Source organism: Drosophila rhopaloa, unplaced genomic scaffold, assembly GCF_018152115.1.
Source record: "Drosophila rhopaloa isolate 14029-0021.01 unplaced genomic scaffold, ASM1815211v1 contig_163, whole genome shotgun sequence".
NCBI lineage: Eukaryota > Metazoa > Arthropoda > Insecta > Diptera > Drosophilidae > Drosophila > Drosophila rhopaloa.
Window position 1 is genome coordinate 4,553,479 of NW_025335043.1, and position 7,883 is coordinate 4,561,361.

Sequence of the window (7,883 nt, forward strand, 5' to 3'; positions counted from 1 at the left end):
CGTGGGTGGGCCATTTAACCCTTAAAATATATTTCTCTGACACATTATTAAAACATAAAGAGCGTCAATAATCATTACAGTTTTAAGCCATTTATTTCTGGGCCTCCAGTTGCGGGCCGGTTCGTTTGTCGACATTGTTCGTTGGCTGTTTCAGTCGCCGTTTTCTGTTTTCTGTTTTTGTCGACAACACGACAATGTTTGGATGTTTGGCTGTTTGGATGTTTGGAGCGCTTTTGAGGGGCGTGTTCCGTAGATTTCCCTGACGCAAGCAGCGGATGGCGGTTGTCTGAACATTTTACACAATGTAGCAGATTGTTTCGCTTCGACATTTCCCCGAAAGCGTGGCTACAACGATTCAAACAATCCTTTACACATTTGCACAAGTGTATGCGTTTAGTATGCTTTACACTGAAAGAAAACCAATAAGGAAAAAGAGGAATATTCCTTTAATTCGATTAACAATTTTTATTTTAATTCTGCAATTATATACTTTTGTGTGGTAAATGGTCTTTTACAAAAATCGTTTGTAGATATAATTATATTATTAACCAATATAATTATTTATGATTCAGTTCTGTATAAAACTAACAACATTTATAAGAATAATAATTATGTGTTAGCAATGAAGATAAACGAACTTTTAAGAGGCTGAAAAATGTTCCTATTCAAAAAGGGGTTTAATTTAGGATTATCGTAATGAAGTGTATATAATTTATAAAAAACTTTCAATATCGTAAATACGAATAATTACGTAAATTACATTCAAATTTTTATAAAATTTGTATAAAATTTGTATATACAATAGAAAGCGATATTTGTAGTTGCTAATGTAATTTTTCTCCGTGCACGCCTATGTGTGTTGCCGGTTCGTTTTGAAATCATAGAGGCAGCATAACTCTGGGGTTAAGAAGCTGCCACCACCCATCCACTGTTTTCGTAATCAATGTAGAACAGTGTTAAAACTTTACAGCTCGCCGGAGAAAGGGGAATAAAATTGATTGTGACAGCAGCACGTGCTACAAATGGCTACGGCCCAGCATAATCAAAGTAATCATAAGTGCCTTCGCACTTTCTCGAGAACTTGAGAACTCCAGTCCATACATATACATAGTACGGCGATGGGGTTGTGTGAATGTGAACCCATTCCACACAGTGCGCATTATTGATCATCATCCCGTGTATTTCACTTTCGAATTCTGGGCATGTTCTCCCGCGTTTACCGCACTTTAACACCTCTAACCTCATCACAAATTCAATTCTTGGGGCGTAATTCCCTTGCAGGAAGCAATAATATTACTGCTGTAAGACGTCCATATTTTATTCCACCTGATAGCATTAATATTCGGCCAAATTGAGGTATTCCGAAACAGTATAAAATGTATAAATAATTTGAGAGGGGAGAGTCCGCGAGGCGCGTTTTGCAAAAATGCTTGGGAAAAATGTGTTCCGAGAAAATGTACCGGAATTCGGTGTAAAGCAGCAGAAAGCCAAAAGCCGCTGGTCAGCAACTCTCGGATTACGGCGACAGCGACGGCGAACGGGACCGGGGCCAGACTGGAAACCAGACACGTCCTAGCTCATCCAGGTGAGCGGTACGGGGTACGGGGCCGGGCGGTACAGGTGAGCGGTACGGGGCAAAGCGGTAAGCGACGACAACAGCGGTGTTGACATTACGCTATCAATTTTGAGGACTCAGCGAAAACGTTGCCGCATGTTATTTTTTTTTCTTTTTTGACAGGCTGTGATTTGTGTTTCTTTCACCGGTCAAAGTATTTTCTGACCGTGCTTAAGTTGTTTACACAATCATCTACATATATTTTTTTAAATTTTATGATTAAAATTAAAATTTTATTTAGCAGTATAATTTTGAGATTTTATATATGAGAATCATTCATTATAAAGTATCGTAAATATAGTTAATGGTAAGAACCAGTAACTACAAGCTGGTATACCAAAATATTTTTCTAAAAATGTTTTACTTATTATATTTTCTCAATAAGCTGAACATATTTTCTTTCCGTTCAACATATTACAATTTTTTCTAATCAAAGAAGTGATTACTTCTTGTCTATTTCTTGGATGTTAATAAATATGAATTTATGTTGGCAAAAAAATAAACATAGTTAAACGAGCAGATACCATTAGAATTAAATAGGATCATTTTTCTTTATCAAAGAGACAAACCAAGATTTTCAAGGCAAGATAGGGATACTTAATGGTCTGTATTTTTTTTCTCAACAAGCATTAACAAGCCAATTCTGTCAGATGCTCATATTTATACCAATTCATTTAGAGGAACCCGTTTATAATTTAAAACAATGGAATTCATATACATTTGTACAAGTTGTACTTTGGTGGAAGACAATAAATATTCTCATACGTTCGACTTTGGATGTTTCTACTCGTGTTTTATTGTTCATATTTTGTTTGTTTTTTTTTTTTTTTGCGTTCTGTCCCGCCAGCGACATCGTTATTATGAGCATGAGGAGGCTTAAGAGGACCAGACCGAAAGTAACATAAATTAATAAATCTTAAGTGAATGGGCACAGAGTATCGGGAAATGTGGAGCGCGGACCGTCAAAAATTACTCCCGGACAGGCAGTGATGGGCAATCGCAGTGGACAACAGTCGGGATCGGGATGTTTGCTCTTTGGACAGGACAGGCGGTAATCTAGTTCTTTGACAAGGGACATGGGCACAGGTCCAGTCCAAACATCCCGACTTCCAACCCGATCCCGATCCGCAGACTCAGACTCAAACTCTGACCAAGGATTCCACGCTCGAAAGCGATCAATTAGTGCGCCTGACTTGACATCATTTCAAATGTAAAGCACGTACCGCCTGTGTGTTCCCGACAGTCCGACGTTCATATTTTCTGGGACTCCTTGGTCGTTCAAGTCGCAGGGAATATGAATTCATCATAATTCGCAATCGTAAAAACAACTGGTTTTTCTGCCGATCAACATTTTTGGCCTTCATAAATATAAAGTCATCAAATATATGACAGTTTTATGTTCATTTCGATGCGGTAAATGTTTTGGCGACAAAAGACATGATTCCGAAATTATTAATGGTTATATATGTATGTGTTTTACCGATGGACCAAAACGAAAAACTCCTCTGTTGCCGATTAACGAGATATTTATAAAGCCAAAAAACGACTGTGTGCGCATAATAATAATTAAAAAGCTTGAATTTCAGGCAATTGAGATGTGGTACTCCCGCCCTGAAATGATGGGCGGATTGAGTTACAAAATATTTGATTATCTCTTTGTGGAAACAGCTATCAGCTAGCGTTGCAGCCTGCAATATAGTGCCTGATCTTGTTTAAACATTTTAATTATACGCCTAATTTATGTGGAATAAATTAGTGGTCTGGGGGCTGGGGCTCTCCTGTTCACAACTTCCAAGTTCCAACTGCCAAGTTCCTACATCCAACTGTGCCTCGACACAGGTCTTTAACACAGGGACGCTCTGTTTTTACGGCCGAGTCATCGTCATCTAATGGGCGCCCCTTGTGTTCGAGTGCGCTCAATAATTTTCCCCAATTCCAGCTGTCAGTCGAGGTGTCAAATCGCAGCTACTCATGCTGTGCTGTGCTGCTCGCCAGTTCGCTCGTCCCGCCCCTCGGGTAATTTAAATTAAGCATCTGACGCACACCTCTGCGGATCCCCGATTCCGAGGTTCCCTTGGATAACCCCGAATGGCCCCCGTTTGCCCACAAAAAAGAAAAACTCCGATCCGACAACGACAATGCGATGATATGGGTATGCATCCACTTAGCGAGGCCAGAGGATAGAGGATGCCTTCTGTGATACTGATTAAGATCATCCACATCAACAGAACCATCGTGTTCATGTGGCGCGATCACGCTGACAACAGCTCAAATCCCCATGAGGAACTTGTAGCCGCATGTACCACTTATTTGAGCGTAAAACAATTTGCTATCCCAACTATCGCGTCCATGTGCTCCAAAGTGTTCATCCGAACATGGCCTAATCAAATGTGCTGGCCACAAAAGGTGTCTTTCAATTAATTTTAAATATAAAGAAGTCAGCCAGAGATTGTTATTTAGCACTGCAAGAGTTACAAAATGTATACTTAGAGTTTACAGAAAACTAAATTAGCTTAACAAGATATTTTGATTACCATTAATGCAGGCCTTTTACAGATCCACAGTGACTATACCAAATATTTGGTTGTTGATTTCTGAAGGCTTGCTAAATTTAATGAAACTTAACTTTTAAATATTTTTATAAGAATAAAAAAAAGAATTTTGACAAAAACAAACTTTAGTCTTAAGGTTACCTTTATGTTATAATGTTTATAAAGAGGGTAAAAATATTTAAAAAGAAATGCCTAACAATTACTTTGAAAAATGCCTAACAATTACTTTGCAGCAATTGAGAAACTTTGCAATTAGAAAAGCTATTACAAAGAAATCTTGAAGAGAACTATAGTACAAAGTGTGAAGTTAACCAGGAAATAGTGGGCTTTAAAGGGTCACGATGCTGTCCCAGCATAGGATTCAAATTTAATTGGAATGAAACGATTCCGATGGTGGTGCTCGATAATTTACAACTTTTCAATTTGAACATTCGGTCGAGCATTATACACAACAATGATTGGTTGCCGCTTAATTTTTCGCATTGGCCGGAGGAGCAGCTCCAGGCACAACTGAAGACAAGCTGACGCAATCACGACATGCAATAAGGAACATCCGAATTGTCGTATCTGCGACAGCGATCTCGGTTGCCATTGAAATGTGGCAGTCGTTGAATGAACCTGGACTCCTTGCACTGCACCACTGCACCACTCTGGTACGAGAACGAGTACGAGCAGGAGTACCATCAGCACCACCATCACAGCCCGAACCACCAGGCACTCCAGCACTCCACCCACATGCGAGTAAACAAGAGCTCATGTTGTTCAGACGATCAGGCGATCAACTCCTTGCAACTCCTCACCTCCCCCGAGTTAGTCACCGAATCCCGGTTACACTTCTCCCGCGGAGGCGGTACTGTGGGAGCTGTTTGTCAATTTCCTGACAAAATGCAGTTTTGCCCTTCCCATGCAGTGGAAAAAATTAAAGTTTCAAGGGTTTAAATTACAAAAAACACTGCAAACTTGAATTTGTCAAATATTCCACATAAGGGAACTAGAAGAAAATTTACTTAAGTTTCATATAATTAAAAAAAAAATGTAAGACACTGAAAAATATTCCGATGTAAAAAGTAAAACATTATCGCAGTAATAATAAGGGGTTCAACACCCTTAATTATTTAAAATTCCCCAATTTGATTTAGGGAAATAATAAAAATATTATTTCGAACACAATAAAATGTTCTGTCTAGAATTTGGTTAGTGAAACATTTCGATTTATTTTTTCTAAACTACTTAAAAATAACACTTTATTTAAGCACAATAATTACGAATTTTAAAAGTGTTTATACTATTAATACTATCTAACCTTTTATATACTCTTTTACATTAATTTGGACTTACTTAATATAAATCTTAATGAACTTCTTTTAATCTCAAACTTTTTAAAACCGAAATTATTCTCAGTGTGACATACATATTTTTTGGGCATTTCGCCATGCTCACCCCTCATTCCAATGATATTCCAGTCTCCTATATTCCTGTATTTGTGAATATAGAACACACTGCAGCTACAGATGTGTAAATGTATCTGAGGTAAATAAGAGCTGGCTTGCATATGTCAGGAAACGCTTTGATCTCTTAATTTTCTGCAAAAATACTGTTTAAATCAAAGAAGGCCGCTGAAGTGTTGGGATATGGCCACGTGTCATAATATTTGTGACAGCATTAACGAAATAATTGTTGAAAGAGTGCAATATAATTACCATACCGCAAAGGTGACATACTCATTCCCCCTTCGTGTAAAACAAATGGTATTTCCTGATAAAAACTACTTTGTAGTTATGCGCCAACACATAAATAAATCATCTCAACAGTTCAGGCTAATTGTTTTTCCGACCTAAAATTAGTTATTCGTACAATTTGGTTGGCTAATTTATTTATCACTCTCTTTTTTTTCGGTCCAAAACATACACACTTCCACGTTTGATTGAGAGATGTTGGCAAATTTAATTTCGAAAAACAATGAACCGTCTTTGGTTGAGAGACCTGGACATGTTTTTGAGTCGCAGTTCCACATGGTTAAATACGGAAATGTGGGTTTTACTTCTTCGCGAAAGCTGCACATCACCTATCGACTGGAAAAAGTCTGGAAAGACCGTCTGCTGCACTCTGTTTTAGTCCCATCATTGTTTTAGTTTCCAGTGTGATCGTTGTCTGCATAATAACATGTTATTATCATTTTATTTGTTTGCCAGCTCAGGTCTTTCTGGGATCAAGACGAGAATCTGCAGTCAGATATTATGGTACTACCAAAAAGGTAAAAAGGCAATGTGCTAAATGCTCGAAACACATGTTCTTATGTTAAGTGTGTCTGCTGAAATTAGCATAATTGTGGATTCAGGTTTGGAAAATATCATCGTTTCAGGTGAGACATGACAGACACCTATAATTTTATTCAACTTCTGCAAATAATATTTATGAACTGCATTTTCATTACCCAAACATTATCATTACTTTTGGGTACTATACTACTTGTGTGGAATATTTACTTATTTTAATAAGCGCAGCATTCCTTCTCCGTAGCATCTTAATTTTCTTGACCAGTGTAAGTTTAAACAAATTTAGGTAAACAATAGAAAACACGCTTAAGCTGGCAAAGAATAAAGGCCGTGACTTTTCGAATGTCGACAGTTTCTCAATATACGCTACCCATTGATCTTTACTTTGAGAATGCTGTAAACCGATTAAAGATGCGGGGTCCAAATGGAGACACAACCAATAACATTGGAATTTCCCTAAGCTGGCTGAGAATAAACAATTTGTTGAGAAGAAAGTTTGTTTTTTTGTGATGGAAATTATGCTCACCGCTCTACAATAATTAAATCATTTCGCCTTTAAAACTATAAGAAGATACACGATTGATTTAAGCTGACAACCAAAATCCGTTCCAATTTCCAATGACGATTGAGTCTTAACGGCGCTGACAATATGGATTTGATATTCCTGAGTAAGGCTTTTGTTCGATGCCACAATGCAGCAACAAAGCGCTGTACGCGTGAATTAATAATCTACTCCATAAAAACAGATGTCAGCTTAAAATTCGGGGAGCGCTTTTGTGTGCTACTGGTTTTTTCCTATTCAATAGCCCAGATTAGGCTACTCGTATTGAGTCGGATCTATAAAAACGGCCTTCACGGCAGCCCAAAGCAATTCGACTGCAAGCCAAACAGGAATGCAGTGTTCATAAACGGACTTGGTTCATATTTGTTTAACAACTAAATTAATGTGTCTTGAATGCTTTTCGAGCAGGTCGTTTGTTAAAGCATTGCATGCCAAAATATTTCAATTTTCTTAGCTTTTGAGTTGGAGAAGTAGGTAATAATAGTAAAAAAACGATTTAATTAAAAAGAAATAATTATTTGGTCATATATTTTTATTGGTAAGCTGTAACATGTTTTCCCACTTATGTTTCAAGTCTTGATATTGTCGTTGTCAATTAATTTAAGGAGTCAACCAAACTATCTATCTTTATATATGTGAATGTTTTGTTTGTTTACCTACAATACATCCATTGGATATGATTCCAAAATCTAAGTATACTTCATACTTTAATCCTCTTTTTGCTGATATCAAAAGGATACCAAATCTCTTAAAGGTGAATCCCACTTAACCACGGGTGAGCGAAAGCAAATCGAGCTTGGATAGTCGATAATGGAAGACCATAAATAACTTGTAAGGTTTATTAACCCCTGGCTCACTCCAGTCACTCCACTGGCATA